Source organism: Urocitellus parryii, chromosome 8, assembly GCF_045843805.1.
Source record: "Urocitellus parryii isolate mUroPar1 chromosome 8, mUroPar1.hap1, whole genome shotgun sequence".
In the NCBI taxonomy this organism is placed as follows: domain Eukaryota; kingdom Metazoa; phylum Chordata; class Mammalia; order Rodentia; family Sciuridae; genus Urocitellus; species Urocitellus parryii.
The window spans coordinates 133,569,735-133,592,826 of NC_135538.1; the positions used below are offsets into that span (position 1 = coordinate 133,569,735).

The 23,092-nt window shown below is 40.4% G+C and overlaps 1 pseudogene; it reads left to right on the forward strand.

The window, feature by feature from the left end:
* The first annotated feature begins 1,125 nt into the window (after positions 1 to 1,125).
* Positions 1,126 to 21,182, forward strand: LOC113177131 (dnaJ homolog subfamily B member 6 pseudogene; annotated as a pseudogene).
* Positions 21,183 to 23,092: the final 1,910 nt, after the last annotated feature.

Below are 23,092 nucleotides of genomic sequence, written 5' to 3' on the forward strand. Positions count from 1 at the left end.
TGTACTCAAAATTCCCAGGCTTCATGGGAGAATCCCTACTTCTCTTCCTGACCACTTGCCCACCTGCCTATGTCTCAGCTCTGAGGTGCATGGAGCCAAAGCTTGTGCAGATGTTTTCTCTCCATGGAGCTCCATTGTCTCCCTGTGGGTTCTCTGCTTTCTGGCAACACTGATGACCTGAGAGAGGGTGTCACAAGTTAGGTGGTGTGAATAGTTTGATCTCTTTCTCACTGACCTTGCCTGATCCATCTTCCCCGTTACACTGCCACCAGTTCCTCTGTGGCATCACTGTGGCTGGCTTGCTGTGCCCCTGGGCTGCAGCTGCTCTGTTACTGGATCTATGAGGTTTCACAAAGCCAACTGTTGTCCAGATTCCTGGCAGAAATGGTGAGACCTCGACTAGAGCCATCTCAGGAAGCTCCCCAGTCATGCATTTACCCTCCAGTGAAGTACTCCTTTACTTCTGGGAGGCATAAGCCGAGATTTGGACACCCTTCCCATTTCATGACAGAGAGGCATTGGTGAGGCCCACTAAGGGTTATCAGCTGACCAGCTGTCACCTCTGCTTTCAGGGTCACCCTTCATCCCCTGTCATCCAGCAAACAGCTTTTTGTATGGGGCATGGAAGCTCCCTGGCTTCCCCAGCTATAAGGCCCTTAGCAAACCAACCACATAATCTGGGTTGTGTAAATCAGGTGGAAAAGGTGGAAAACATGGGTTCTTGTCTTCTAATGGGACAGGGGAGCTTATTTAAACTCTGTAGATTTTTTTTAAAGAGAGAGAGAGAGAGGAGAGAGAGAGAGAGAGAGAGAGAGAGAGAATTTTTTAATATTTATTTTTTTAGTTTTCAGCGGACACAACATCTTTGTTTGTATGTGGTGCTGAGGATCAAACCCAGGCTGCACGCATGCCTGGCGAGCGCGCTACCGCTTGAGCCACATCCCCAGCCCCCTGCAGGTTTTGTAATTAACAAACAAGGAGTAAAAGTGACTATAAGTGTGATCTCCAGGTGGTTTTATCCTTCACTCTGGCACCCTTGCTTCTGTGAGTTACTTACAGTCATCTTCCAAGTCTAGGTGCTGCCCAAGTTTTTAAAAATCACCTCTGAAAATCACACAACCAATGATGGGTTGTACAGTTATTTTTACAGCCAAGGAAAATGGCCAGGCACAAGCAGTATCTGGACATGAATTGTGGGAGGCCGACATAGCATGTGACCAGCGTTTGCCTCCCCTTTTGGTAGGTTTGGCACTGTCGGTCACCCTGTGATCTGGTTGCTTAGGTAACAAAGATATTAGCCCCAATCTTTAGGGTTGAGAAAATGGAAATATGTCTTTGTGCATGGGCGTGCCTTCCTGCAGCCCCATGGATGGAGCTACACCCACCTGTTCCTTTGTGATATTAGCCCTTCCCCTGTTTGGGATAGAATGTTCTATGAAAATGCCCTTTGTGAGTCCTCTTGCTAACTCTGCCCTTGGGTATGGCCTACCTAGATGTCAGTCAACCTGCTGACAGTGGACATCATGAAGCTAGACTCAGCCTCCTGAATCCTGACCCCTTGCCTCATTTGAATGGCTTCTTCTCAATAAAAGGGGTTAGCACATGTGAACTTTCTCTTTCCTCTTTCTGTGGACCCCTAAGTTCAGAGGAGCCATCCCAGAACCCCCAAAGAAAAAGGTATTTCTGTCTCTTGTGTAGTTATTTCATGCAGCTCAGTTATTTCAGTTCCCCAAGAGAAATCCCTGAGCTTTGAAGTCACCGGAAACATGACACCAGATTGCCTAGATTAGTGATTTAATACACCTTGAATTTACTTGACAGTTTGTAATCTTTTCATTATTTGAGATCTCCTTGTGTGTGGTTAAGGCTCTGTGCTCACACTCTGGGTGTCTGGGCTGAGAGGAGAAGGGAGCTCCCCAGCCTGGAGCCCTTGCTGAGTACATGGGCCATGGAGAAATGTGGCTTGCATTCCCTGGAGGAGAACTCACCCTCAGTACAGTTGTTCTTCTCTGCCTCCTTTCCACATGGCTCATTTCTCCTAATGGCTGAGCTCCCTGTTTCTCTGCAGAAGGCATAAAGATGGCTGAAGCTCCTAGTGATGGACTGCAGAGAACCTGAGCTTTGTGGTCAGTGCACTGGCCCTCAGGAGCACTGGCAGCCCCATGGCCCAGGGTAACCTGTGTCTCTCTTCAATTCTAAAGAATATGATGCACACTGGGGCTCTCATGTACAGATGTATGGACCTAAAATATGTGTGAGAGTCCACTCACACTCTCTGGTCTGCTCTAGGACACTTACTTCACTGCCCTCCTGACACGGTCAAGGGGTCCATGTATTGTGGTGCTTAGATCTAGAAGTTGGGCTAAATCAAAAAAAAATACTGCACCAGTAAGTGGAATTGTCCCCACTACATGGGCCTTCATCCTGTCCCAAAGTGAGTGCAAAGACTCACACCGAGGTAGTAAACAGGAAAGAGCCACTGGCATCCACCACCTCAGGGAGAAAAGCATGGAAAATGATTCACCATAACTGGAATATGTTGTTTGCTCCCACCTGGTGACAGAGCCTCAGCATTCCTAGAGGACCCCAGATGGTACAGCTAGAAATGCTGGCACATACTTGAAAGTGAATGTTTGTCATTTGGCATGGGCACTGGGGACTAGTGGGAATGTAGTATGTACCACACAGCTGGAGCCTGCACCAGGTCAAGAATGACTGCAGAGGGAATGCACAGGGGTCAGGAAGGGAGGGGCATTAAGATTGTTTTAGTTCATATGACTCAAGTGGTACTGAGAACACCAAGGACTGGGGGGGCTTGTGACACATCAGAACTTGTACCCACAGTCAGAGAGATGCTTCTGGAAACAAGCCACATCCTGTCACCTCTGATCAGAGGCCTCTGGTGGGTTCTGCATGGGGTGGATAGTTTCTGTTCCAGATCCCCCAAATGTGACCTGCTTTGGGAGTAGTGTCACTGCCCTCATAATTCATTAAGTGGAGCTTATGCTGAAGTAGGGAGCCCTTTGGCCAGTGGGCTGGTGTCCTTCCAAGAAAGGACACAAAAACACAGAGAGGAAGGTGATCTGTGAAGACAGTAGTACAGGGAAAGTGTCACATGAAGATGGGCAAGGGCCAGAGTGATGCACGTACACATCCAGGAACTCCAAGGGTTGCTGCTTGTACCAGAAGCTGGAAGCAAGTGTGATGCTGCCCTGGAGCCTGCAGATCCTGGAAAATGCCTGAATTTGGAATAGAACCTCTATAGAGCTATCTCAACCAAAATGAGCCCATTAGAATGTGCATTATCCAATCTGACAGATGTTGTCAAAAGCAGAATAGTTCAGACATACCTCTAGAGACAGAGCAAGAAGGTGGGCAGCTGCAAGTCAATGAGAGAGGCCTCAGGACAAAACAAACCTGCTGACACCTTGATCTTGGGTTTCAGATATCCCATCTGGAACTGTGAGAAAATAAATTTTTGTTGTTTCAGCCACCCAGCATGTGACAGTTATGGAAACCTAACAAACTAATCAGTTGAGGACAGATTGATAATAGATAGACTGATAGATGACAGACATATGTGTATGGTATCTGGGCTCTTTGGACAAACATCAAGCAGATTCAGAGGGTCTGGTGGGTGTTTCAGTTTTTTCAATTTCTAACAAGTTTTTCAAAAAAGTCCCATTGAGTGAGGAACAAACCAGGAGGTGGGCTTTCAGACAATCAAGGCCAAAATATTGAGTCCCCAGCCCAGGGACTTCCTGATGAAATCAGAGAGTTCAACCTCTTTGTTCAGGACAAGAACAAAATGAATTTCTAAGTCCCTACCCAAGAATCTTGGCAAAGGCCAGTGGGGTGGTTATCTAAACAAACAAACTCAGTCACAGCTAGATGGGGCCCTGTGTCAGAGCCACAGGCAGTCACTACTTTGCTGATATGACTTCCTACTCCTCATGTCCATGGAGCCTTAAACAAGAGAAGAGGAATCCTTACCACAGAAAAAATAGGGATCAAGAACCCAGCTAAAAATTTTTAAACTTCCAGAAGTAGTATGAGAACCAAAGGAGGTGGCAACTATCCACTACAAAGGTCCAGTGGCCAAAAAGGGAATGGCTACACTAATGCTGCCACCAAACAAGCTGCCCAGAGGCAGCCACCAGAATAAGCCAAAACCTAGCTAGCACCAGAAATGCCACCAGAGGAAAGGGAAACCAAAGCCAAGACAGGATGGTGGCTCTCACAAGACCACTGAGTTTAGATTTTAGAACAACTAGCTTACAGACTGGTTCCCCAACACTCAGAGACCTGGCCAGGCCAGCACTAGCTCACTGCCTGTCTCCCTGCACTCTGCTCTTTGTCTGCCAGCATTGCAGTAGAGGGCACTGGTGAGACGCTGTGAGGACCTAGGGGAAAAGCACTTCCCTTCCAGGTTCTGGAAGGGAATAATCAGAGTAGGGATCCAACAATCCATGATGACCATCTCTAGCCTCACTCTCAAGCTGTACGTGTGCAATGGCCATTTCAGGAGTCACAATGCTGCAACCTCAATCAGCTGTATGAATACTTGGCAAATTGTTTGTATAGACCAGCTCCATCTAGCCTGCCCATACCCTGATGCTGCGGCAGACAGTTTCTGTGGGCCAGCTGCCCTCAGGTCAGTGCCTTTGCTAGAGGACAGCTTCTTGATCCAATGGAACCCTTGTCCTCTTCAAAAGCTTGAAGTCTGTGTATGTGTGTACATGTAGGTCCCTGGTGACCCTAGACTGTTCATTGTTCATTTGTCATTGGTCTGAGATTATGCTGCCCCTTTTTTCTCATGCTATTTCTCTTCTTCCCCTAAAGAACAATTTTATATTAAATCTCCTCTGGTCAAATAACTGATGTGTTTTTTTTAGTGGTCCCTGACTGAAGGTCACATCATATGATCTTAGGAACGACTGTGGTAGAAACCTGAACCACCAGTGTATTAGTACACTGTGATTTCAATTGCCTGCAGTCAACCAGGTTTTAAAATTATTCAATGAACTTGTGCACCATTCTATGTATCATGATAAATCCCACACCACCCTGCTCTGTCCTGCCTGGAATGTGAATCCCTTTATCCAGGTTATTCACACTGTATGGTCTACCTGCTTGTTCATCACTTAGTGGCCATACTTAACATGACAGCATGGCAATCAATCCTTGGGTTGTAAAACTAAGGTTCAAATAACCCTTGTTTACTTCATAATGTCCTCAAAATACAAGAGTAATGATGCTGACAAGTCAAACACACCAAAGAGAAGCTCTACAGTCCATCCTTAATTTAAGTGAGGAGTTGGAAATCCTTGACCTAAGGCAAACACATGGTATCTATAGGGTTCAGTGTTATCTGTGGCTACAGGTATCCACTGGGGAACCTGGGATCCCTCTGATGGATAAGGGGACTCCTGTAAAGATCTGCCACAGTTTCTCCTGTAGCTATTAATAAAAGATACTTCATTAAAAATGGAAAAACCATGTCCAGTGCTGAAATGGGAAGGACACCATGGTCACAAATACAACTGAGATCTCAGACAAACCAAGTTGTATGGTCATCCTGTTGATATGCTGTAGTCCAAAAGAATATGAGGATTACATTTCCTATGTAAATATTCTCTCTGTAGTACACCCAATCAAGGCATTCCCAAAGTAATGGACATATTTAGAAAACAAACAGATCCCCCGTTTTAGCTTCCTAAACCTTGTCATGTGATACTTCCAGGTATTCCCTTAGAATTAATGGAGAAAATAGCAATGGCAGATGCTATTTCCTTCAGATCCAAAATACAATTAAGTAACTAATATGATGCTTTCAAATTGAGGTCCCCACTGTATTCCTAGGTCAATGATGAGTTCCCATCATTTCTCTCTAATAGCATGTTCTCATTTAGGGAACATTGCAAATATTTTCATATTAGCATGTTTTGGATTATCTAGATGAGCACTTTATAGCTGAGGACTCAACTTTCAGACTGTGTTGATGATGAAAACTATTAATTTAAATGTGTCAGAGGATAAAAAAGGACAGCAGTAGATCTTAAATAAATTTTGCATCAATTCTATAGACTCTCCAAGCAGTATCTAAGAAGGTTCTATAATCATTTAAATAGAAAGAGTGGTATGAAGAGAGAAGAGATTTGGGTCAATTGAATATACACCTTAGTATAGCTGTACTGAACTCAGTCAAATCAGCATCAAAATGTCTTTATCATTTTTAGATGAAATAGCAAATTAGCTTCTAAAAAATGGCATCACAGATCACAGAACAAGCCATTCAGCATGGCTGCTCTTGGAGAAAATGAAAATTCCATTCCTTAAAAGGTTCTCAACTAACAACCTCCTCTTCCTCTTTCTCCTACTCCTGTTTTTCCATTGCCTTCTCCAGGGTTGGGTGTGAGGAAACCCAGGGCCTCACATAGGCTAAGCTTGTGTCTACCACTGAGCTGTGCCCCTACTCTGGCCCCTGATTTTTATCAATACATCTCATCATAATTATACTCTTCTTTCCTCATTGAATATGTGGAACACTTTGGTAGTTTTGTGTTAATATTATTCCACAGGGCTTGAAAGAGAATATTCTGTTCTGGCAGGGAGGACACAGGGACCTTGGACTTGTTTCTTCCACAAAGTGTCCATGGGATCCCTATCAAATCCCAAAGACTCCTTCACATCCCTCTCCCTTGGAAGACACAAGAAGCACAGTCAACAATCCACTTAGCACTTTGAAGCTTCTGCACTTTGTAATGTTCTCCTGGGATTAATTAACAGGAGAATGTGTTTTTACCTTGAAACCCGGATGGAAATCTGATGGAAGCTTACAGGCATGAATATAGGGAGTGGCCATTGCTGAAGAACATAGCCAGTCATTGAGTGTAAAAGTTGAGACCTAGTGGGAAGCCACATATGCTGCTGCATGACTAGTCCTACTTGTTCTTTTTCAGACATGGGGTTTCTTTATCTTACCACAGGGAGTCAAAGTATTTTAACCCATCCTGGAGACTCTGATGCTATCTGGCTCCACTCCTCCCCTGGGTCAGCAGAAGTCTGAGGTAGAGGTGCTGGAAGCCCAGCCTGAGGGTTTCCTTAGATCTGCAAAATATGAAGCTGAGGGAATTGGAAATACTATGTCCAAGTTTGACTGGGGGATGAGCAGCAGTGAATCATACAGGCTCTCTTCTGGACCAAACAGGCAGGCTCTGCTGAACCTCCTTCTCAACTAGGTCTCAACTATGGCTTATAAAAATGCCACACATGATTTTTTTTATTGCTCTCTTCCACATTAAAAGACTCAAACAAACACTCACATGGTTTCCAATAGTTCAACGTCATATCTGCAGGATGAACCTAGCCTTCCCCTTAAAGTACCTGCCTCAGAAAACTCAAGACTGCTCAAAGAATTCACCATTTGTTACAGATAACCTCTCTTTCTCAAAGCAATTACATTAAAGGGTTTACCATGGTGAGTCTTCCCTCTGTCTCTTGGCCTATGTAAATGTGCATCTCCTACAAGCCAGGAGTGCATTTCTCAAGGACCTGAAAACCATTCCTTTGGAATGCAATCCTCAGGAAGAACAGGGCCTCTGCCTTAGTCTATGTGGGAGGATAGAACCTGAACATGGACAAATACACTCTGTACTTTTAAATTTTTGTTCTTCAGCCCTTTCAGCTAATTTGCTTCCCTCCCACTTCCTCCACATCATTAAATAAGTACAGACAGTACTATAATGCTCACAGAAGTGTTTCCATTCCGATGAGCAAAACAACAGCAAATGTAGCAGAACTCAAGAAATAGTCAAAATCAGAGTGGAGTTACAACTATCTTATATTTGATAAAGGGGCTAAAAGCATGCAATGGAGGAAGGATAGCATCTTCAACAAATCATGCTGGGAAAACTGGAAATCCATATGCAACAAAATGAAACTGAATCCCTTTCTCTCGCCATGCACAAAAGTTAACTCAAAATGGATCAAGGAGCTTGATATCAAATCAGAGACTCTGCATCTGATAGAAGAAAAAGTTGGCTCCGATCTACATATTGTGGGGTCAGGCTCCAAATTCCTTAATAGGACACCCATAGCACAAGAGTTAACAACAAGAATCAACAAATGGGACTTACTTAAACTAAAAAGTTTTTTCTCAGCAAGAGAAACAATAAGAGAGGTAAATAGGGAGCCTACATCCTTGGAACAAATTTTTACTCCTCACACTTCAGATAGAGCCCTAATATCCAGAGTATACAAAGAACTCAAAAAATTAAACAATAAGATAACAAATAACCCAATCAACAAATGGGCCAAGGACCTGAACAGACACTTCTCAGAGGAGGACAAACAATCAATCAACAAGTACATGAAAAAATGCTCACCATCTCTAGCAGTCAGAGAAATGCAAATCAAAACCACCCTAAGATACCATCTCACTCCAGTAAGATTGGCAGCCATTAGGAAGTCAAACAACAACAAGTGCTGGCAAGGATGTGGGGAAAAGGGTACTCTTGTACATTGCTGGTGGGACTGCAAACTGGTGCGGCCAATTTGGAAAGCAGTATGGAGATTCCCGGGAAAGCTGGGAATGGAACCACCATTTGACCCAGCTATTCCCCTTCTTGGTCTATACCCTGAAGACCTTAAAAGAGCGTACTCTAGGGATCCAGCTACATCGATGTTCATAGCAGCACAATTCACAATAGCTAGACTGCGGAACCAACCTAGATACCCTTCAATAGATGAATGGATAAAAAAAAAAGTGGCATTTATACACAATAGAGTACTACTCAACACTCAAAATTGCCAAAATAATGGCATTTGCCGGGAAATGGATGGCATTAGAGTAGATTATGCTACGTGAGGCTAGCCAATCCCTAAAAACAAATGCCAAATGTCATCTTTGATATAAGGAGAGCAACTAAGAACATAGCAGGGAGTAAGAGCATGAGAAGAAGATTAACATTAAACAGGAAGGAGAGGTGGGAGGGAAAGGGAGAGAGAAGGGAAATTGCATGGAAATGGAAGGAGACCCTCATTGGTATACAAAATTACATATAAGAGGAGGTGAAGGGAAAGGGGGGAAAAACAAGGGAGAGAAATGAAGTACAGTAGATGGGATAGAGAGAGAAGATGGGAGGGGAGGGAAGGGGAGGGGGGATAGTAGAGGATAGGAAAGACAGCAGAATACAACGGACATTAGTATGGCAGTATGTAAAAACTTGGATGTGTAACCAATGTGATTCTGTAATCTGTATACGGGGGAAAAATGGGAGTTCATAACCCACTTGAATCAAATGTATAAAATATGATATGTCAAGAGCTATGTAATGTTTTGAACAACTAATAAAAAAAGAGTTCCATTCCCAAAATACAATATTTCACATGAAGTTTAGCAAAAATAATATTTCAAAGTGATCTTTTGCTACCTCTATATTTAACATATATTGGGTACCTCTAAACATCTAGACAGACTAGATGTTTTACGTAGGAATTCAATTTGTCTACTTTATACATGACAGTCTGGAATAAACTTGACACATATAACAATAGTTTTAATTTGAAAAGTCTTCAAAGTAGAAGCATTCTGGCCATTCAGCCACCCAATGGGCTATAATGTTCAAAGTTTCAGAAGATAATCCTTCCAATTGCAAATTGATGCAACCATTGAAACAGAACCACATTTGACCCAGCTATCCCATTCCTTGATTTATACCCAGAGGACTTAAAATGATCATACTACAGTGACGCAGCAACATTAATGTTTATAGCAGCTCAATTCATAGTAGCTAAACTAGGGAACAAACCTAGGTGTCATTAATAGATGAATAGATAAAGAAAATGTGGTTTATATATACAATGGAATATTGAAAAAGAATGAAAGTATGGCATTTGCAGGTAAATTGATGGAGCTGAACCATATGCTAAGTGAAATAAGCCAATCACAAAGAACTTAAGGCCAAATGTTTTCTCTGATATGTGGATGCTAATTCACAATAAGGGTAGGGTCTAAGGAAGAATAGAGGTACTTTGGATTAGACAGAGGGGAGTGAAGGATAACAGAATGAATTGGACATGATTACCCTATGTATACTCTATATTATGTACAACCAGAAGAATGAGAAGTTTTACTCCACTTATGTATTATCTGTCAAAACTCATTTTCTATCATGTGTAACTAATTAGAAGAAATAAAAACATTCCATTCCCAAAAGACAATATTCCTATGAAGTTTAGCAAAAGATATTTCAAAGTGATATTTTACTACCTTTACATTTAACATACATCAGATACCTATAAGCAAGTAGACAGACTAAATGTTTCAAGTAGGGACTCAATTTGTCCACTATGTACATCACAGTCTGGAATAAGTGCACAATTCACATATTAATTCTGAGTTTGCAATACCTCAGGAAGTGACTGTTTTTGGAAACAGAGTCATTACAGAGGTTGTTAAGTTAAAAGGAGATCAATAGGATGGATTCACATCCAGTAGGACTGGTGTCTTCTAAAGAAGATAAATGATACAAAGGGAAGACCATGTAAAGACACAGCAGGAAGGCTACAAGCCAAAGAGAGAACCACGGAACTGATTCCTCCTCACAGCCTTTACTAGGAGCCCTGCCAACACCTTGATCTTGAACTTCCAGCCTCAATTACTTTGAGAAGAGAAGTTATTTTTTTAATCTAAGCGAGCACCTAGTCTGTGCTGCTTTGCTCTAGCAACCCTAGGAAACAAATTCATGATTCTCCTGGGATTTTGTTTAAGTGAAATTTCCATTCAGGAGGTCTGGGTTTTTGCCTGAGTTTTTTCAATTCTAACAAGTCTCCACATAATGCAGATGCTGCTGGTCCATTGACCACACCTTGAGTTGTAAGGGTCTAATGTAAATCTGAGCCATTCTCCTTGGCCAAAAAGAGAAAGTCCTCTTCCACAGTGGAAAAGGAGACTGTTCAGTGTGATAGTAAAATTGTGGGGTAGGAGGTACAGGAGCAGTATGTTCTGCTGGCCAACCTGGTTTCTGGGTAATTTAAAAGCCTTGATTGGTAAAGTTTACTTATTTCCATGGTGAGAATGCTCCCACCATGGGTGACTTTAGACTGATAAAACTTTTACCATGGGCTTATCCAACTCCTACAGTTTAGGAATCAATTCTGGCCACTGATGAGAGGTAGTGAAGACAAAATTAGACAGGCAGTCAATACAGATAGGTAAATTGAGTCAAATCAGATCAAAGAGGCCAATTTGAGTGAGTTCAGGGAAGTTGGAGACTGCCCACTGAGGGACTGAAATGCCTTCAGAGACCTTCCTCCACCAGTATCAAGATAACCTGCCCGTGCTCCAAACTGTTGCTAATATAAATTGTCCTAGGGATTGTCCCTCCCTACAGGGAGTTATAAAAGTTGTTAATTATGACCTCTTCCTACCCAGATCACTCTGCCTTGGATCCTTTTAGCCATCTGCTTCTCACATTTTGACCATCCCACCGAGCATCTTCTGGGCCTAGTCATGTATGCAGGAAGGAGAGAGAGAAAGGAAGGAGAACAAGGGGACAAGGGAAGCCTCACTACTTGGGATGCAAAGATACCAGCTATGGCCCCCTTCTACCTCCCAGGAGAAGTCCATGTTACCCCTTTTAAATAAACCTTGTTTTATATGCTTGCCTCAGCATGGTTCTCTAATGTCATACTTCAACATGTGAGGAAGCAGGACTCCTCACCAGGAACCAGCAGTTATCAGCAGCTCCAGCACACCACTGCACAGAATGCTGAAGTAGGGGCTGCCTGATTTACCTTGTTTCTCCTATGAGTTCAAAATGCTTTTGCCACAAGCCAAGTATGAGATCTTCCATAGCTAGTAAGAGAAATAGGAGAGGCTGTGGACAGAGTTAATATCTGGGAGGCTGTCACTGTAATGCTGTATGTGTGAAGGCCCATGTGAAGAGGGGAGGGAAAGATGCAAGTGGAAGCTTCCATCTCTTCTTTCTTCCTAACTGTCTAGTTAGCCTGGTGTGTGTGGGCAGACAGAAATGCTGAAGCAATGACCTAAAAACTTTCCCATTTCTTTTGTTCACTCCACAGAAACATGGTTCTATTCCTGTTCAGAGGACTGCTGTATTCTTCATCAACAGGCAGAGTTTTGGTGTGTGACCTTTGTCTCTCCTCCCCAAACTAGTTCTCCTCTTACAATGATGTGCATTACATCACTGTACATTGTGTATACATGGGTATACACATCACATGAATATAAATACAACCAATGTATTTTGAATTTTTTTTGAAAGTGAAAGATAAACATCTGAAACAAGTTTGGTGCAAGTAGCTCTTTTTAAAAATCTATGCTGGTATCGGACATTTTTACTGCTGTTTTACTCTTTCTCATAAGAGGAAAAAGGCACATGAATTTGGAGAGAGTATTGGTGTGTTTATAAGAAGAAAAGCACCTATAGACTGTTTTGGATTTGATGATGAAATAAAAACCTTCCAGGATAAATAGAAGTTCAAAGAATTTACAACTAGAAAGCCTGCACTACAGAATATCTTAAGCAAAATATTATAAAAGGAAATAAAAAACAATAATGAAAATCAGTAGAGGGAGGGATTATATAGTATACTAAAGGAAAATCCAATCAAAGGAGAAACCAAGTCATATTAAATACCAAAAATACAAAAATGGCTGGGAATACAAATCATGTCCCAATAATTACACTGAATGTTAATGGCCTAAACTCACCAGTCAAAAGACATAAACTATAAGATTGAATAAAAAAAAAATATGCTGACTCCAAGAGACTCATCTCATAGAAAAATACATCCAAAGACTGAAGGCAAAGGTTTGGGAAAAATCATACCACTCACAAGGACTGCATTAGCAAGAAGGGGTTTCCTCCTCATATCAAATAAAGTAGACTTCTAATTAAAGCCAATCAAAAAAAGGATAAAGAAGGACACTACATACTGCTTAAGGGAATCATACACCAATAAGACTTAACAATTATAAATATATATGCCCTAAACAATGGAGCAGCTATGTTTATCAAACAAAACTCTTCTCAAGTTTAAGAGTCAAGGAGACCTCAACACAATAATTTTGGGTGACTTTAACACACCTCTTTCATCACTAGATATAATCTTCCAAATAAAATCTGAACAAAGAAACTATAGAACACAATAATACAATCAATAACTTAGACTTAACTGACATATATAGAAAATTTCACCCTTCAAAGAGAGAATACACTTTCTCCTCAGCAGCACATGGATCTTAATATAAAATAAACCATATACTATGCCATAAAGCAACTCTTCATAAATACAAAAATGTAGATACTACCTGCATTCTATCAGATTATAATGAAATGACATTAGAAGTCAATGATAAAATAAGAAATAAAATCCACTCCAACACCTGAAGACTAAATAATATGCTACTGAATGAACAATGGGTTACAGAAGACATAAAAGAGGAGATTAAAAAATTTTAGAGGTGAATGAGAACACAAATACAACATATCAAAATCTCTGGGACTCTATTAAAGCAGTTTTAAGAGGAAAAATTCATTGCATCGTGTTCATTCCTTAAAAGAAGAAAAAATCAACAAATAAATGACTTAACACTATATCTCAAGCCCTAGAAAAGGAACAAACCAACACCAAAAGCAGTAGAAGACAGGAAATAATTAAAATCAGGGCTGAAATCAATGAAATAAAAAAAGAAACAATTGAAAACATTGACAGAACAACAAGTTGATTCTTTAAAAAAGTAAATAAAATTAACAGATCTTTATCCATGCTAACAAAGAGAAGGAAAGAGAAAACTCAAATCACTAAAATACATGATGAAGAAGAAAATATCACAACAGACACTACAGAAATACAGAAGATAATTAGAATTTATTTGGAAAACTTGTACTCCAATAAAATAAATAATATCAAAAGCATTGACAAATTTCTAGAGTCATATAATTTGCCCAAATTGAATTAGGATGATATACACAACTTAAACTGATCAATTTCAAGGGATGAAATAGAAGATACCATCAAAGGAGTACAACCAAGAAAGCCTAGGACCAGACAGATACACAGCCAAGTTCTAGAAGATCTTTAAAGAAAAACTAATACCAATACTCTCCAATTTATTTTGGGAAATAGAAAAAGAGGCAGCACTTCCAAACTCATTCTATGAGGCCAATATCACCCTGATTCCAAAACAAGTCAAAGACACATCAAAAAAAGAAATTTTCAGACCAATATCTCTAATGAACATAGATGCAAAAATTCTCAATAAAACTCTGGCAAATCAAATACAAAAACATATCAAAAAGATCATGCACCATTGTAGTGAGCCATTTCTGTGTACTGTGGCCGCCATTACAAGATGGTGCTGATAAGCGCCGTGGCCTGTGATAAACAACTCCTTATTTTGGGAGAGTTGGCACGTAGCTGTAAAACACCCTATGAGAAAGATCCACGTGGCAGTTGTGCATTGGGGCTTTATCTGCTTTATTAGGGCTGGGGCACGTAGCAGGAGTAGTAGTAGTAGGAGTAGTAGTAGGAGTAGCAGTAGAAGTAGCAGTAGGAGTAGAAGTAGAAACTAGAAGACATGTTAAAATAAAGGCCTGAATAAACTGCTGAAGGAAGAATCTTGTGTCGTGTTTCCTTTGCTGGCGAGGGGACGCGGCACACCATGATCAAAAGGATCGTGCACTTGGATTCATCCTGGGGATGCAATGTTGGTTCAGCAAATGGAAATCAATAAATGTAATTCATCACATCAATAGACTTAAATATAAGAATCATATGATCATCTCAATAGACACAGAAAACGCATTTGACAAAATACAGCACCCTTTTATGTTTGAAGCATGAGAAAAACTGGGGATAACAGGAACATATCTGAATATCATAAAGGCTATCTATGCTAAGCCCCAGGCCAACATCATTCTAAATGGAGAAAAATTGGAGGCATTCCCTCTAAAAACTGGAACAAGACAGGGATGCCCTCTTTTACCACTTCAATTTAACATAATTCTTGAAACACTGGCCAGAGCAATTAGGCAGACAAAAGAAATTAAGTCTATACACATAGGGAAAAAAACTCAAATTGGCACTATTTGCTGATGATATAATTCTATATCTGGAAGACCTTAAAAGTTCCACCAGAAAACGTGTAGAACTAGTGAATGAATTCAGCAAAGTAGCAGGGTATAAAAATCATTACCTATAAATCAAAAGAATTTCTGTATATCAGTGACAAATCCTCAGAAAGAGAAATGAGAAAAACTACCCCATTATCAATAGTCTCAAAAAAAAAAAAATCTTGGGAATCAACTTAACAAAAGAGGTAAAAGATCTTTATAATGAAAATTACAGAACTCTAAAGAAAAAAATTGACCTTAGAAGATGAAAAGATCCACCTTGCTCTTGGACAGACAGAATTAATATTATCAAAATTACCATACTTCCAAAAGCACTATACAGATTTAATGCAATTCTGATCAAAATCCCAATGACATTCTTCATAGATATAGAAAAAACAATCATGAAATTCATCTGGAAAAATAAGAGACCCAGAATAGCTAAAGCAATTCTTATCAGGAGGAGAGAAGCAGGTGGCATCACTATACTGGACCTTAAACTATACTACAGAGCAATAGCATGGTATTGACACCATAACAGACTTGTAGAACAATGGTACAGAATAGACACAGAGACTAACACAAAGAATTACAATATCTTATATTAGACAAAGTTGCCAAGAACATGCATTGGAGAAAAGTTAGCCTCTTCAGCAAATGGTGCTTGTAAAACTGGAAATCCATATGCAACAAAATAAAATCAAACCAGTATCTCTTACCATGCACAAAACTTTAATCAAAATGGATCATGGACCTAGAAATACAACCAGAGACCCAATGTCTAATAGAAGAAAAAGTAGGCCATAATCTTCATCATGAGGGGTCAGGCCCCAACTTCCTTAATAAAACTCCTATGGCACAAGAATTAAAATGAAGAATCAATAAATGTGATAGACTCAAACTAAAAAGTTTCTTCTCAGCAAAAGGAACAATCTGTGAGGTGAATAGAGAGCCTACATCTTGGGAGCAAATCTTTACCCCTCACACATCAGATAGAGCATTAATCTCTAGGGTATATAAAGAACTCAAAAAGCTAAACACCAAAACAAAACAAAACAAAACAAAAATCCCAAATAACCCAATCAATAAATGGGCCAATGACCTGAACAGACACTCCTTGGAACAAATACATGAAAAAATGTTCATCATCACTAGTTAGAGAAATGCAAATCAAAACCACTCTAAGATTTCATTTCACTCCAGTCAGAATGGGAGCTATTAAGAATACAAACAACAATAAACGTTGGTGAGGGTGTGGGGAAAAAGGTACACTCCTACACTGCTGGTGGGACTGCAAATTGGTGCAGCCAATATAGGAAGCAGTATGGAGATTTCTTGGAAAATTGAGAATGGAACCACCATTTGACCCAGCTGTCCCTCTCCTTGGTCTATACCCAAAGGACTTAAAAACAGAAGACTACAGGGACATAGCCACATCAATGTATATAGCAGTACAATTCACAATAGCTAAACTGTGGAACCAACCTAGGTGTCCTTTAGTAGATGAATGGATAAAAAATGTGTCATATATACACAATGGAATATTATTGAGGAATAAAAGAGAATAAAATCATGGCATTTGCAGGTAAATGGATTGAGTTAGAGAAGATAATGCTAAGTGAAGTTAGCTATTCCCCAAAAAACAAATGCCAAATGTTTCTTTGATATAAGGAGACTGATTCATAGCGGGATAGGAAGCAGGAGCATGGGAGGAATAGACAAACTCTAGATGGGGCAGAGGGGTTGGAGGGGAAGGGAGGGGGCATGGGGTTATTAATGATGGTGGAATGTGATGATCATTATTATCAAAAGTACAGGTATGAAGACAATTTGGTATGAATATAATATGTATACAACCAGAGATATAAAAAATTGTGCTCTATATGTGTAATAAGAATTGTAATGCATTCTGCTGTTGTATATAAATTAAAAAAAAATTAAAAAGACAAGCAGAGACTCTTATCAGTTGCTTTTTCTGAACCCGTGGTGAATAAGCATGACACGATGTCTTGGAGATACAAACATTATGGTTTCTAATGTGCTGAGTTTGTAAGGTTAAGTACAAAAGCTAAAAACTCCATCTAAGGGTTTGTATATATGACAACAGCCACTGCAAGTTCCACAAGTTGGAGATGGTGAAAGACTTCTAAGTCACTGGAGGAAAGCAGATTGTCATGAAGCAGAAACTTGACACCAGGATGGAGAAGAAGACAAGCAGCAAAGGAGAGGGGCTGGGTAGGAGCTGATGTTACCTGCTGTGGGTAAGAGCAGTGTCAGGTCTAAGGCCCTGTGGTCAGGCCCAGTTCTAACACTGTACAGCTACCTGGCAAAATTTCAGCAGCAGACAAAATTGAATACCTCCAGTCCAGGGACACAGAAGAAGTTTTTGAAAAGTACTAGAAGAGATATTATGATTCCATCTGTTGAGAGCCACAGCCGAGTCGGAATGGCCCCTGGTAGTTTGCCAGAAGTGGTTGAGAGGCGAGCCATTAAGATGATGATAATTAAGTTAAACTGTGTATAATTGCTGTGACTGGATGATCCTGGATTGAAACAGGCTGTGTATTCAATTGTATATAGACCCCTGCTGTTCGCCTCCTGTGCCTTTTACTTTGGAGTTCTTGCTGGGATTCCTGGGAAGTTCGCATTTGTTGGTGAAGTTCTGGTGGAAGGAGTTCTGGTTGGTGTATGGTGTGTCCCTGAGATGGCCTCGTGGGTGGCGTTCGGGGGAGTTCGGAAATAAAGTTTGTTCCTACTTGAGTGGCTCATGATTTGAGCCCAGCCAGACTATGGCATACATCCTCCTGGCACCTGGAATCCATGGAACAGGTAATGATTTAGGTAGGTGAAGTTATATTCCTTTTAACCTGGATATCAAATGGTACTCCCCCCCCCAAAAAAAAATTAGAGGATCCCCAGGAATTTTCTGCCTCAAGAGGACACAAGGCATAAGGATTCCAAGAAGAAATAGACTACCTCTATTTTTTATGGTCTCATTTATTAGCAGAAATAGGGATGTTCCTAGTGGTGCAAAAGTATCTAAATGGTTTAAATATCAAACCATCATTGATCTTGAGGACCAAGCTTAGAACTTGTCACACTCTGAAAGAGCAACAGGTAAGTTTTAGCCCCACACGGAGGGTGTTTTTAGTGTGTGGAATGGATGAGCCCTGAGAGAGACTCTGTAGCTGACTAATCAAGTCTAGGCTTCTCAAGTCTGATGAAGGGTGCTTAAGTGAGAGACAGGAAAGAAGCACTAGGAGAAGTCACATTCACTGTGAAAGTTGGAGGAATGCAGTCCAAACTGACCTTAGAAGAGGAGGGTCAAGGGCAAGACTTGAAGAAGATCTGGCCATTGATTTTCTCACAGAGATGACAGTCAGCTGTCATTTTAAAATTACAGGCAAGTGACAGTTTATTCTAATGTAAAGTATTAAAAGGGAAATCTGGCCTATGAGTTTCTTTAACCCTTGTCTTAGCCACTCTGTTCCTGGGGATATCCTTAGGGCTTATCCTGTGACAGTTGCATTAATCCTCTAGTTTTGGATTGATAAGAATGTCAACCTTAAGGATTGATCAGAATGTCTGTGAGACAGAGACTGTTGGACCCATCTTTTCCCAACTCATGCACTTGGGATGCCCCTCCTGGAGTGTGTGTCACTTTTCCTGCCACCTTTACATGTTAAGGGGACTACTTACTACATGTTTCCTATATAAGCTCCCTTAATTGGACTTGAAATTACTAGATTTGATATATTAACTGCAGATTCCTTCTCAGGATTGAGCAGTTCTGCGGAGTGAAAATACCCTTCTTCTTGGTTCAAACCTCATTTATTTCTTTTTCAGAGAAAGACCTGTTTGAACCATGGCCCCTGAGATTAATGACGGCCTCATGTGTGAACCATTTAGATGCCTCTGCACCAGTTGTACTTAGTACCATGTCTTACTCCAAATTCTGTTGCTAATAACACAAAAACAAAGACTGTGTTTGCTATGAAAAAAGGGGGGTTTATTTTGGGTCACATTTCTGATCAGAGGTCAAGTGTTCTTATCTGGTTAGTAACTGCTTGCTGATAGAGTCCAAGTGCAATGCAAAACATCACAGAAATATCCCCAATATATATGATCCATTGATTTTTGGCCAACTTGCAATTGTAATTCAGGGGAGAAAGAATGGTCTTTTCCTCATATGCAAATACAAAATATACATAATTACAAAATCTAATAATAATATTTCTCATATTTGATATAAAAATACAATGAGAAAACAAAAAGTTCTGATAATTGCAATTCAGTAAAAATATAAAAGAAGGAACTTGAAACACCAATTCCTGCCTCACTTAGGAGCACTTACTCTCCTTCTCCCTTTGGGTGTGTATCCTGTTCTATTGTTTGCTTCCTTTGAATAAATCTTGATTTCCTAAATCATTTTTTACTTGTTTGTCTTTTGATGGATCCTGAAATTTCTTTCTGTGCTGTAAGTCAAGAACCTGTTTGAGCTGAGTTGAGGTCCCCTTCTCTCTGCTGGGGATATCCTTAGGGCTTCTCTTGTGACAGTTGCATTCTTTCTGAAAGTATGTGAGTGGGTGATTTAAAGAAGGTTGGACAAAGTGATTGCAAAGAAGGAAATGTTTGGAGTGTAATAAATATACTCATTATCTTGATGGTGGTGAGGGTTTTACTGGAGAATACAATGTTGAAATTTGTGAAATTAGACATTTAAGTGTTTATCATGTCAATTATACTTAATAAAAATTTAAGAACATGTTTTAAAAATTAGAGAAGAAAATAAATTTAAAACTTTCAGTTACAAGCTTTGTGGTTCTATGGATTTATTTTCTGCCAAATCTACTTGGCTGACTTCTCTAAGTGCTTGAAGTGTGTGTCCCCTAAAATGAATGTAGTCTAAGGGGGAACATAATCTAGCTTGGTACATTTTGAGTGAGAGCTGAATTATGAATGACTTGTTTAACAGGTTGTGAACTGAGTCCAAAGTAAGAGCCAGGAGCAGACATTGTGCAGCACAGTTCATAACAAATAATTCAGACCACTGTTTGTAGGGTAATTGGTAGTGTCCATGGGAGTGAAAAGTGGCAAAACATTTTGGAGACCAACTTGGGAGAAGCTTCAAAATGAACCCAACTTTTACCTCCACAACACCATTTTAAGAAAGGATATGAGAAAATAGTTAGGATATTCATTATGGTCTAGCACCTAATATAAATCATTGTAATTATCCAACCTGTCGGTAAGTAATTTATAGATGATGAAAAATAAGGAGGAACAGAGCCATGAGGAGAGCTAGGAGGTCCACTGCTCTCTTTTGTCCTTCCTGCTGCCTGTGCCAGAGTCCTCAAACATGTGCCAACTATTTGTTAAAACAATGTGTTGCTAGGAAGTTCCAGGTGTGCAGAGACATGATTCACCCGAGGGTATCCAGAAGGCATGTCAGAAACTGGCACTAATGTGGCATCCAGATAAAAACCCTGAGAATAAAGAGGACCCAGAGAGCAAATTCCAACAAGTGGCTGAGAACATGAGGAATTTTTCAGATGCTAAAAATGGGACATGTATGTCAAATGTGGCAAAGAAGGACATGGTGGAAATCATTTTCATAGTCCATTTGAATTTGAATTTGTAATCTTGAATCCAGATGATGACTTCAGGCAATATTTTGGTGGAAGGGACCCATTTTTGTTATATTCATTTGAAGGCCAGTTGAAAATTTTGAGGAGAACAAAAAGGCTGCCTTGGAAAACAGAGGCCATGTTGTGGCTGTTTTTTTCTCTGCTTTCAGGGGATTAACACCATTTGTACATGGGTTTTCTGAATATGATACAACCTATATTTCAATTGGCTCTCTAGGTCAGGGGGGCCTCATTCATTTGCTTCTGTGCCACTTGGAGGCATGGGATGGGCAACTTCAAATTCATATCAACTCATGCAAAACTAATAAATGACATAGAAATCACCACAAAGAAATTTGTCAAGAATGGTGAAGAAAAAGTAGAAGTTAAAGAAGACGGCCACACTTCCTAAAGAGCAATGAGAAGGAGTAGCTGCTATGCTAGGATAACAGGTAGTTCATCCTATGCACTAGCAGAAATGTGAACTTATCCCCAGCACCATGTGAGGATTAACAGGAACACTTTTTGGAAGATGTTTCTGAGAAGCTGAGGCAGTCTCAGAGTCCCCCTCTTCAAACCCCAACTCTTACAATTGTGCCAGAAATATTTCAGACTTGTCTCTCAGAGTAACAGTTATGAGTTGATTAGAAGGGACAGAAAAAGGGAAAAGAAGACACTCTGTCTTGTGAAGGGGGTCCTCTCAGGAAAGAGGATGGCACTCTTCTTCTGTCCTATAGCTGTAATTGGGGGTATCCCAGGGAAGTTTATAGGAAGTCCCACCCAGGTCCACCTCTTGAGTTTTCACTGAAAACAGGATGACATCAGATTTTAAAGTCCCCCACCATTACAGTTCTAGGTCACTTTGGTCCAGAAGTCATGGTTAGGGGAAATGATCCTTATCCCCCTGAGTTTTGCAAACTGGATCCTTTATAAGGATCACAAATGTTCCTCTTCAGGGAACCTTTATTGGCATTTCTGGGCTGTATTTCTCCTACAGATAACAGATAGTACTCTGAGGAATGTAAAGTATTCTGACAATTTAGGCCATGCAAAACTGGAACCAAATTGCTTTTTTAAAAATAAAGCACTTGGAAGTTGGTACATAATAGAATTATTCCCTTAACCTCATGTTCCCACTGCTCACATCTCTCTGTTCCCTATCAATTTCAAACAAACTTTAGTTTTAGTGTAATTATACCTAAAGTATTTATTAGCATCTCAGCAGAGACCCTGCTGCTCCAGAAATCCCTGATAAACTCCTGAGATGCCCACATTAATGTGCATAGCCTGGGAAGTGTGGTATGTAGGTGTGGTCAGAGCCACTCAGAGATACACAAATACTCCAAATGGGCAAAGCCTTTGTTATAGTTAAAGCAATATCCAGGGTTTCATAAACTGACTTCCAGACCACTCATGTATACTCGATTCCAGCCTTTATTGAAGCACACTGGTGGTGACTGACCAGAACATAAAGCTGTTCCCCTGATCAGCCCTGAAAAATTATAAGGGCACCCCTTTTAAGCTGAAAACCACAAAAGGGACATTTGGAGCTTTAACCAATGCAAGGGAGCCAACTTGCAGAAGCTGGAGATTGCAATCAGGTGGTGGGAAGCTTAACCAATCACAATTAGCCCAGTTACCCCAATTACAGAAACACAGCCCCATTACCCTAGTTACAGAAACAATGCTCCACTAGCTAGTTCCATGTTCTTAAGGATTTCTATAGCAAAAGAAAAAGAACAACTTGCCCTAGTCATGACCTTTCTATTTGACATGATTGTTTTACAAAATGGAGTTCCTAAACAAAATGGACTCACTTTGGCTTGACTATCACAACTTCTTAGCTTTATACTTCACATAATGCTCAGTACAGACATTCACAAACTATCTGCTGCATAAATTTGAACCTCTAAAATTTAAATTCAGGCAAGGTATTCAGAAGGGACAAGGACTTATAAATAGGAGTCATCCCTCTACATGGAGAAGAGACCCCACCATGGTATTTGCCCAGTGGAGAAAAGGAAAGGTGGCCAGCAGCAAATTTTGTCCTGTTCTGCTTCCCCTAGACATTCTGGCAACTGTGAAAACTCAGTCCACATTCCAATATAGTCAGCCTTGGTTTCCCCCAAAGTGCCAGTCATTCTTAAATATTAAAGACAAACTCTGAGTCTATATTTGTTTCTTTACCCTGGAAAGGTAAAATTGTACATTATTAGTCATCTTTTCTGGACTTTTCCAGACTGAAATTCTCAATTCTTAGAATCCAGACAACACCACATCCCCTGCCACACACACTGATTACCCACCTCTAGGCTCCTATAC